Source organism: Lygodium microphyllum, chromosome 6, assembly GCF_053477565.2.
Source record: "Lygodium microphyllum isolate KBCC chromosome 6, Lygodium_microphyllum_v1.1.10, whole genome shotgun sequence".
In the NCBI taxonomy this organism is placed as follows: Eukaryota; Viridiplantae; Streptophyta; class Polypodiopsida; order Schizaeales; family Lygodiaceae; genus Lygodium; species Lygodium microphyllum.
This window is the reverse complement of record NC_141140.1, coordinates 113,364,370-113,374,717: the sequence shown is the minus strand read 5'-3', so window position 1 is coordinate 113,374,717 and position 10,348 is coordinate 113,364,370. Positions and strand designations below refer to the sequence as shown.

Sequence of the window (10,348 nt, the reverse complement as noted above, 5' to 3'; positions counted from 1 at the left end):
CTTCAAAAGAACTATTTGAGTGTAACATGGAGTATTTCTACCAACACACCATTTGCATTGAGATGTTTTTGGCTAAAGAAAATTCAAGAAAATGAAAAAATATAAGCCACTAAAACCATTGGTTCCCATGGGCTGATTATGCATTATAATGTTGTTTTCTATGAGTTTCAATAGTTTATAATCTGAAAATCAAAAAATCATGTGATATGGCTGAAATTAATGTTATAAAACCCGAAAAACATGCGTTTAAGGGGTAAAAATGGGGTTTTTGCAAAATAAATGGGAAATATGAGACATAATACCTATAAAACCTGAAATTTTGCTCTCAAGGAACCTAAGGGCCACAGCCCACAATCAATCTTAATTTCTAGTCTTTTTTTTGAAGAAAATAGAGAAAAGTGAAAATGGGTTTTAAATGGGAGAAAATTAGGAGAAGGTAAAAGGAAAATTCCAGAGAATTATATGTGTGTTTGTGCAGCGTATAGTGAAGGTAAAGCACGAGGTTGGCCTCGGTTTACCATCGTTTCTATGTTTCCGTTCATGTTTATCGCTTTCTTTGTAAGGAAATACACATAAAATGACCCTTTCACCATCAACGAATGCAAAAAATTAAATGGTAGGGTGAGAGGGGAGGTTGAGCGTCAAAATATAAATTAAAATTTGATTTATGTGTTCCATCATGCCTATAGGACATTATTTTAAAATAAAGAGAAAGGCAGCATGAGCGTAATGCTCGGTGTCTTTTCTCTTTGCAATACATAAACGCTAGCATGGAAATCATGAAAAGACTGGTTTCGCACGATGCACAATGTTGATTTTCTTCTGTTTGTGCACCAAACCGTTCATATTATGCACTATGCATAGTTCATGGTATCAACGGAAAAGCTCCTGGACTGCATAGCAATTGTTTTCTTAGGAATTTGACCCACGAATGAGAGTGTAAAGTTATCCTTGCCATAGGATAGAGGGTCGGTTTCCTAAGGGACTATTAAGTAAGGACACATGGTATATCTCCTGGATTCGAAATGAAGAGTGGAGCTTGTTTTTTTGTTTTATATGTTGAGCAGTGCATCAAGGGGCTAATCCCTGCGATGTAGGAGAGTTGTAGTGGGGCCGCGGTGTCATAGAGTTTGTGCAAGAGCTACTGAACACGGGGTTCAAGATGCTGCAAGGAAAGTGGATAATAAGAAGATCTCAATTTTTTATGCCAAAGATCACTATATTGCTTGTCAAGTGATTTACAACAAAGAAACTGCCAACAAACAAATTTTGTTCAAGTCCCTTCTTTCTTATCTCTACATATAACTTTTGGCCTTGCTCCAAGGCTCTTAAGCAAGCTCAAGCTTTCAAGCCACTAACAAAGGTAAAAGCATTGGGGAAAAGTCTATAGGGCAACTGGAATAACGTACTGCACTCACTGCAAAACTATGGCATCAAAGTACAACAGAGCCATTGGCCAAACATCAACTTGGTCACTGATTGCCTCAATTTTGTAACCTTTCCCTCAAAGAATGTTACTACCTCTTTGAAGTGGACACACAAACCTCGGGGTCATTCATACATGCATATGTGTCCCTGGGACCACCTAAACAAGCTGCTCATGATGGACTGGTTGGAGTGTTGCATCCTGCTGCCTCAAATATTTCATCACAAATTTTGCCATCAACACCAGGCGCTGGCTGAGTGTACACATCAATCCGGACCTTTTGTGTAGCAGGAACGTGAAAAGTTGGCACCTTCACCTTCTGGCCAGAAGTGTGTAATAGCTTGGCTGCAGAAATAAAATCCTCAATTTTTCCACCATTGCATGAACCAATGTACACCCAATCAATCTTCACACTGGTACATTCTCTGGCAAGAGCACAGTTGTCTGCACAATGTGGCTTTGCAACAACAGGCTCCAGTTTAGAGACTTCAAATCTGTATTCAGCAGCAAACCTGGCAGACTCAACTGTATATATTGGCACAAAAGGTTTGGTAGCTTTTCAAAATCCTCCTAGAGACCCATGTTGAGCGTAACCTGCGATCAATGCAGTCCAAGTCACCACATCTTGTTTAGGAAGGTCACCCAACAGTTGTTCACAGCTTTGACAAACTCGCTGCATTTGACATACATACTGACTAAAGCATTCCCTATATAAGTATTCTTTCCTAGTAATCCACATTTCAGTACATCGGCATGTATCTTAGTGCCTTTATGCAAATCCTTCTGCTTGCCACAAGCCTTCAGCAAGGCCACGATGGCCTTTTCATCTCCCACATTGAGCTTTTCATCCTGTATTTCTGTTAATGTCACCAGGCATTTCCTCACAAGCTCTTCACAAATCCAACATGGATCATAGAAGCCGTCAATCAACTTGGATGCCTTAAGAATTTGTGTTTACAGTCTGGAGATCTCTCTTATCTCAGCTATCAAAATAAGATAACCCTTGCTACTCTGCTCCATCACTTCTTGGAGAAAGTTCTGGTGCTTGCAGGTACCAGGCATTTCCTCAATTCACACAATCCATGTGGATCGATGCCTTCATCGTTTGCGTGTATAGTCTGGAGAGCGTTCTTAACTCAGCCATCAAAATTAGATAGCCCTTACTGCTCTGAATCGTTCATCACTTGTTGGAGGGAATTGTGGTGCTGGTCACCCTGTTGCTTCACTCGATGCCTCCTCCTCCCCAGTCGCCCACCACCAATTCATGTGCAGAGATACATCTGCCTCCGACGATCAGAACCATGGAATCTTATGCCTTCACCGTGGCTGATTCCTCAAATGAGAAACTGTGGCCCCCAAAGCGATGGCGCCGCACCGGTGAAGATCATTGAGGCTGATTCGATAGGGTTCCTGCCTGGGAGAGAGAAAAAGACACTAAGGCTTTACCTCGCTTTTCTTTAGCTTTAGTTGTCTGTGACAAGAATAGGCACAGCCGAAAAGGGCTCTTGTCAGGCATCATCATTATCCACCACCATCATCCCATCAAGAGGTAAAGAAGAGACTCTAGACTCCCCGAATGCCTTGCATTTCACGCAGATTCAGCTACATCAACAGCTAACTTAGAGCACATCAAGCCTCTAGAAAAAGCAGACCAAATGGTTGCAAACGAGATCTTGAGACTGTCCCCATCTGCTTTCTTCCCACTAATATCAGCGCGTTTTCTTTTTCGACCTTCCGCAAGTGCTTCAATTTGTCTGCCACCAAACCAGCGACCATTCATAATCTGAATACACTTTAGGCCACTTTGTCTATCTTTAAATTTGACCAGAACTAGTCCTTGTGAGTTATTGTCATAGATACGAATTTTCTCAATAGCACCAAGTTTGCTACACTCTTCAGTTATGTTTGCCTCCAAATCTGAGAGTAGATTTGAGTCCTCCACCAACTCCTACTGTGTGAATATGTTTTTCAGAAGCACACCCATTGCTTGCTGCTTCTTAGCATCATCGAAGCCACCGACGATAGAGAACATAGCCCCAAATCCAAAGGCAGCTACCATGCTGGTCTGAACATCTTCCACGCACCACGAACTCTTCTCATTGCACATGATATTCCTGAATTTACACCTGTCATTACTGCAAAGTTTCGAGCTTGAACTAGAGGACCACCTGTCAAAGCCTTTTAACATAGTCTAGAATCAGAAGCCTTGGTCCAGGTGCAACCTTTGTCTTCATAGCTCAAATGTCGGCTTCTACAAAGCTTCCTTTGATTCCACGGTATCCTGCACTTTTCTTGGAGTTCATCATTGAAATTGACAACATGATAATATTCTTTGGCATCAGTTTTTCATATTTTTCTGACACACACACAACATGCACACAAACAGAAACACACGCAAACACAAACACACAAGTGGAGTATGTATATTGGATGCGGATACTGAAAAGGACGGAAAGATAATGCAGCAATCAAACACAATGAAACACACGTGAAAAGATAACACAGATGCACAACAAAAATGGAGGTGTTTACGGCTCGGATGCGCAGCAGCACGACATCCACCCCCTCTAAACCTGCACATCCTCCGGATGAGCCAACTATCCATGATCATCTAAGTCCACAAACAGGTCCAGTTCTTCATTAGTTTTCGGTAGAACTGTTTCTCCATCAGCTACATCATCCATATTCTCTACTTCTTCTGCTACAATTTCTTCTGACTACTCTTCTTCTGCCAATGCTTAAAGTGCATACTCTTCATCTTCGCTTCTCTTGAAAATCTTGACTCGTTTTCTAGCAGTGGGCACCCTCAATACCATCCCATCCAATTCAGCCAACTCATAGGTAGCATTGTCAAAAACCTGTTTCACCTCATACGGTCCAAACCATCTTTGAACCATTTTTCTCATGCTGCTATGCTGATTCTCTAGGCTACTGTCATAGACTAGAACCCAATCTCCCTCTTTTATGGCTCTAGGCCGCAAGTGATGCCTCAAATCAAACCTGTCCTTGTTTTTGAGTCGAGCTGCCTTCAAACGATCAACTGCTAGCTGCACATCTTCTGCCCTTCTCTCTAGTTGACGAATCCGAAGAGCTAGAAGCTCCTCTCTTGATAAATTCTCATGCCAAGGAAGAGCACTCCACGTGAGAGCACAAATTTCAATAGGCATAACAGATTTTTGCCCAAACATCAACTCTGCAGGCATATATCCAGTAGTCACGCTATGTGTAGAGCGGTCTGCCCACAATGCAAAAGGTAGTAATCTCGGCCAATCTCCAATCCGACCTCTACAAGCTTTTGCCAATGCCTTCACTATCGGCGGATGCCCTCTTTCACTCTTGCCATTCCCCTCTGGATTATAGGCAGTAGTAAGAGCCAACTTAATCCCAAGTCGTGGGAAAAATTCTCTAGCTTCTTCTACATCTAGCTCTCCACGATCAGCAGTAATCTTGCCTATACATCCATACCTGCAAAATATTTCTTCCAACAAGAATTTACATACTATAGTGGTGGTCTTCGTCCGCAAAGATCTGCCTTCAACATAGTTTGTAAGATCCTCCCTGGCCAAGACAAGATATCTCATCTGCCAAAGTCCCACTGGCAAAGTAACCAAGTCAACCACCCATTTATAATGCATACATAGCGAATAGGTCGGATGCAACTCATCGTGATGCCGCAGTAAAGAGTAGAGCTGACAGTCCCTGCAAGTCTCCACAAAGTGTGAAACATCCTTATACATCCCTTTCCACCAGTATCTTTCTTTGATTTTCTCATAGGTAGCCCACACACCTCTGTGTCTAGCCCAAGAACTCTCATGAAACTCTCGCATAATCTGTATTAGCATCGCTGCCTCACAAACACCTCTCAAGTGTAGGCCGCCTCTCTTCTTTGGGTGCTTCCAAAGAAAACCATCTTTCAAGAAATACCCATAAGCCTTTCTTCTGATTTTCTTGAATGCATCATCTGTCCAATCAGCTCTTCGAGTCAATGAACTCAGATACTGACCAATTTGCAGCCACTCGCCAACATAGAGTTCTTCAGTAAAGGCTTCAACAGTAGATACATGACAATCAAGAACAAGGACAGAAGCTGCAAACTCTGTCTCATCATCTTCTGCAAGCAATGACTCCTCATCCTCATATCTCGCTCTAGACAGCATGTTAGCAACTAGATTATCTTTTCCTGCTATGTGTTGAAATTCTAGATTCAATGATTTGATGTAGGCAATCCACCGAAGCATCGCTATATCTGGAGTCGAACAGCTAGTAATCATGCCAAGCAAAGGCAAGCAATCTGTTTCCACAACAACTGAAGCACCAATAAAATACTCTTTATTGCACTTCAGTGCAGTGACTACTCCCCACAACTCTCTTTTAATCTGCGGATATCTCCTCAGCCGCTCATTAAGAACTTTAGCTCCAAAGCGGATTGCATATCTATTCCCATCAGCATCATCCTGTCCCACTGCCCAACCTATGCCAGTAGGGCTAGTATCAACTGTCAACATGATTGGTCATCCACACTGATAATCCGCCTTGCGAAGAGTAGGAGCTGACTGCAATAGCTTCTTGAGTTTACGCATGGCTTTCGAATGCTTCTCATCCCAATGAAACTTCTACCCCTTTCGAAGCAGCTGATAGAGAACATCTGCTATGTGAGCAAAATGAGGAATCCAAATCATGTAAAATACACAAGCTTCCACAAATCTCCGCAGCTCTGAAGTAGTCTAGCAATACTCTGCAATCCTGCTTATGGCATCCACCTTTGCAGGTGAAGGCTTCCTGCCATAATAACCAACCATATGCCCAACTATGATGACTTCATTAACACCAAAGACAGATTTCAGCCCTGAAAGAGTCAAATTCACCTCCTCTAATCGTGTCAATATTTGCTCACAAGCAACCAAGTGTTCAGCCACAAACTGTCTACATCCTTGCAAATCAAGACTCTCATTCTTTTCTTCTTCTGCACAACCCTTAATAGGCACATCATCTAAGAAAGGCATGGTATACTGCGGAATATAGTCTCGCAGAACTTTATGCATAGCATTCATCATATGAGCAACTGAGTTGGTGGCACCTTGAGGAAAGGTACACATCCTCACAAGAACAATAGGTGTCCGCATAGTGGTAATATCCCTGCTTTCCAAGGCAAGCTGAAACTGATCATAACCAGAATACAAGTCACCTAGGGAATAGATGGCTCGTCCTGCAAAAGCCTCGGCAAACTCATCCACAACTGGTCCTGTTCCCACATTCCTGATTGTCACTTTATTCACGGACTGCATATCCTGAATAAATCTCAAGGTTCCATTCTTCTTTGATACAGTAAACCATCTGTTAGAATAGGGCGCAGAAGAGGGTTCCAAAATCCCCATCTTAATTTTCTCATTCAGCAACTCTATCAGCTTTGGCAAGTGTGCTCTAGGCATAGGTATAGGACGTATATTCCATGGCACATGAGGAATGGTGAAGATGACCATAGGCGCAACCAATTCGGGACTAATGCAGCCAATTTCATGAGGAAAGAAAGCAAATGCCTTACCATGTCGTCCAAGCATCTCTCTAAAACATTCTTTTTCCACTGAAAGAAAGAAATCATCATTTCCAATCTTCAATTCTGCAAGAATTTCAGCTGTAAATTCATGTCCAATATTTGCAGGATCTCTCAACATGGGCTGCTTCATAGCTTTTTCCATCTGCTCATCACTATCAGGAGGAAGCAGCCCTGCAACCGGCTTAACCTTCTTATCAATTGTTTTATACTTCGTGTCAACCTTGGCATCAGTCAAGCACTCTCTTCTTTGCTACAATTTCTGCAATTTCTCAGCAACTCTCAACTCTGTTGGCTGAAAGATTTCAGCCCTTTGCTCTATGGACTGCATGGGTGCAGCCTGAAACTCTGTATGCTGAAATTCTTCAGCATTAAACTCTGTTGGCTGAAAGGTTTCAGCCCTCTGCTCTGTGGACTGCCATGATGCAGCCTCATACTCTATATGCTGAACTATTCCAGCATTTAACTCTACTGGCTGAAAGGTTTCAGCCCTCTGCAACTCTGAAAGCTGATCAAGATCAGCCCCATAGACTCGGTTTGCTGAGTTTTCTCAGTCTCTGACTCTGTTTTCAGCATAAAATCAGAAATTTCATGATATATATCCAAGGTTTGCACTGGTATGATCCTTGAACCCTTACATACATCAGTTTTCATCATATTTTCCATCTCAGACAAAGTATCTGCATAAGACATTCCTTCATACAGCCCATCCACATGCTCTTCTGCTTGCAAAATACCTGTAGTCTTCAACTCTTTCTCCTTACGACCAATGTACTGCCTGGAAGCTCTAGACAAATCTGGAATTTTCTGATAACTCACTGAACTATCTGAAGAAAAACCAAAAAAATTAGTGGAGAAAGACTGGCTGCCAGGAGGCGAGATCTCCTCTTTTCTTCGCTCTGTACCACTGGCGTCTCGCAAGATAGCGGTACCTAATGAAAATCCAACTCCTTCGCAGGTAGTGGTGCCTCACGCAAGGAGTCCCTGTTTCTCGCATGATTTACTCCAACAGTCATAAATTGAACAGCTCGCATACCATCCTTACTGCGTATCTATGCATAGGCTGAGCCATCATCCATCACTTTCGTCTCCATTCTTGCTTCTGTAATGAAAAGCTGTCCAAGAATAATCGGATAAGAGCAAGAATCGTGAACAAAGCAATGATAATCCTCTTCAACATTGCCAATAGAAATTCTGATGCTTGGACAAGCAGCATACATATCACGAGAAGTATTATTGGCTACTCTCATGCGCCAGCCATGCTCTGCATCCATAGGCCACTTGCCACTCTCATAAACACCTCGAGCAATAAGATTAATCTTGGAACAATGATCGACTAAAGTGATCAAAGGAATCTGTTTCTCTCCAATCCTTACCACCGTCTCAGTGGTTGCTCTAGCCCAATGACTATGTGAAAAATGGCTGCGAGGAATGAGGATAGGGGTATCATCATCCTCATACTGCATAGGCTGAACTATTTTCTCCAACTGCGGGTTGACAGAAGTATTCTCAACCATCACTGCATCATCTTGCTCTTCCCCAAGAGCTCCATGCCATAACCCCTATAAAGCAGGTCCTTCCATTGCATGTCGTTTCCTCCGCAAAAGATTCTACATCTGATCCTGTATTTCTCTTCTAGCAATCCCAAGAGCTTCACTAACAGTAAAAGTGACTTCACTATTTAAAATTCTTTCATGAAAAATCTTACTCATATCCGTCTGCATGTCAAGGTCTGACAAGAGCTTGAATCATGGCTCCTTTCTTGGTTGTCTCTTTTCTTTCATCTGTTTGTCTGCCATAGGTTGTTCAGGACCTGATTGTGCTAGAGAACTCATCATAGGTGGAGCTGTAACAGGTGGTGAAACAAAGTCACCCCCTCTAGTCTTTTTGGAGGTGCTGAGACCCTCCTCATCTCTTTTTCTCTTTTCCTCAACCATGGCATCTAAACCCTCTGTTTTTGCCATATAAGCAAAAATAGAATACCTGTCAACAGGAGAATCCCATCCCGTTTCTCCTCGGATGCTGGAGCCCACACGTCATAGTGGATGCCTGAACTTTCCCTCTTCTCGCTATCTCCAAGGCAGAGGACCATAAGGAAGAGTCTCCATCTAATTTCTCCTCAAGCTGGACTCCATAAGCTGAAGCATCTCCTCTAACACTCACATAAGCTGATCACGCAGCCATATCATCGGCGAGCTTCTTCATGCCTCCCTTACCAAAGTTCGTGTCAAGAGGAGCACCAGTCTCTGTCAGCCATATCTTCCCATCTTGTCCCCAAAACACTACGTTCTTCTTACGCGCTTCCTGAAAAGCATCACAATCTCTGCAGTGTTGGTGCTCTGTACTATCGCACCAAATACATCGTCTCCCTTTTCTTTGGCCAGCTGGGAAAGCAGTCACTGGGGCAGGTGCTACAACAGGTACTGACATAAGTTGCTCTTTTAACTTCCCAACTTCAGCTTTGACTGTCTCTATCGTCAAATCTGCCAAGCCTTTAATAACATCATCTACTGATAAGGGCACTGGAGCAGCAGGAGAACTGATGGATTTACAACAGGAGGGGCTTAGGCATAGAACTTGCAGCAGGGGTAGAAGTAGAGGTCTCCAAGGATTTTTCAGAAGCAGATCCTGTATTACGATGCAATCGTACCCTCCTGCGTTGCTTCTTAACAAGCGCATTCACAACATCAATGACATGTCTCCACTCGGTCTTTAAGCCTGAATCGGTAGCTTGATCTTCCAAAAGATCATCCAACTTTTCCTGTAAATCAGCATCAGCAGCTTGTAAAAATAATTCCACCTTCTGCATCTCCAAAGCTTGCTGCTTAGTCCCGTCCAACTGATCATAGCGGCTCTCAAACTCTCGCAGAAGGGCGGTAATTGAAAGTCCCTTATTAGGTATAGAAACCCATGCTAAGAAATTCCTGTGGTTCATAAGACCTGTATCCTCCAGGAAATATTCATCTTTTAATGCCTTCTTAAACTCTGTCCAACCAGCATGTGTTCCTTGAATTTCTGAAATTCAGACCTCAAGCGCGCGAACCACGATCCGCAAGAAGTAGCGGCTCCAAATGTCTTGAGAAACCTCAAAAAAACTTCATCTTTTCTTCATACAAATGCAGGTAAGTTGAAACTTGTTGGCCGTTGAACTGCTTCATCTCTTGTTGGACAGCCTTCAAGGCATCCATGGCATCACTATCGTGTTTCGCGTGTGCTTTGCTGCTGCATATAGGATGTTAACGACTGAAACAGATGCTTCATGACATTCTCGTCCGTCATCTCTTCTTGCAAGTCTCCCATCTTGTTGGAAATTGACGCAGCGCTTTCATGTCGGGTTCACTAGAAATGTCATAGAGTTCTTGCAAGAGCTG

General features: G+C 42.9%; 1 pseudogene; it reads right to left on the bottom strand.

Moving 5' to 3' along the window:
* Positions 1-1,598: 1,598 nt before the first annotated feature.
* Positions 1,599-3,485, bottom strand: LOC148034991 (3-isopropylmalate dehydratase large subunit, chloroplastic pseudogene; annotated as a pseudogene).
* Between the last annotated feature and the right edge of the window lie 6,863 nt (positions 3,486-10,348).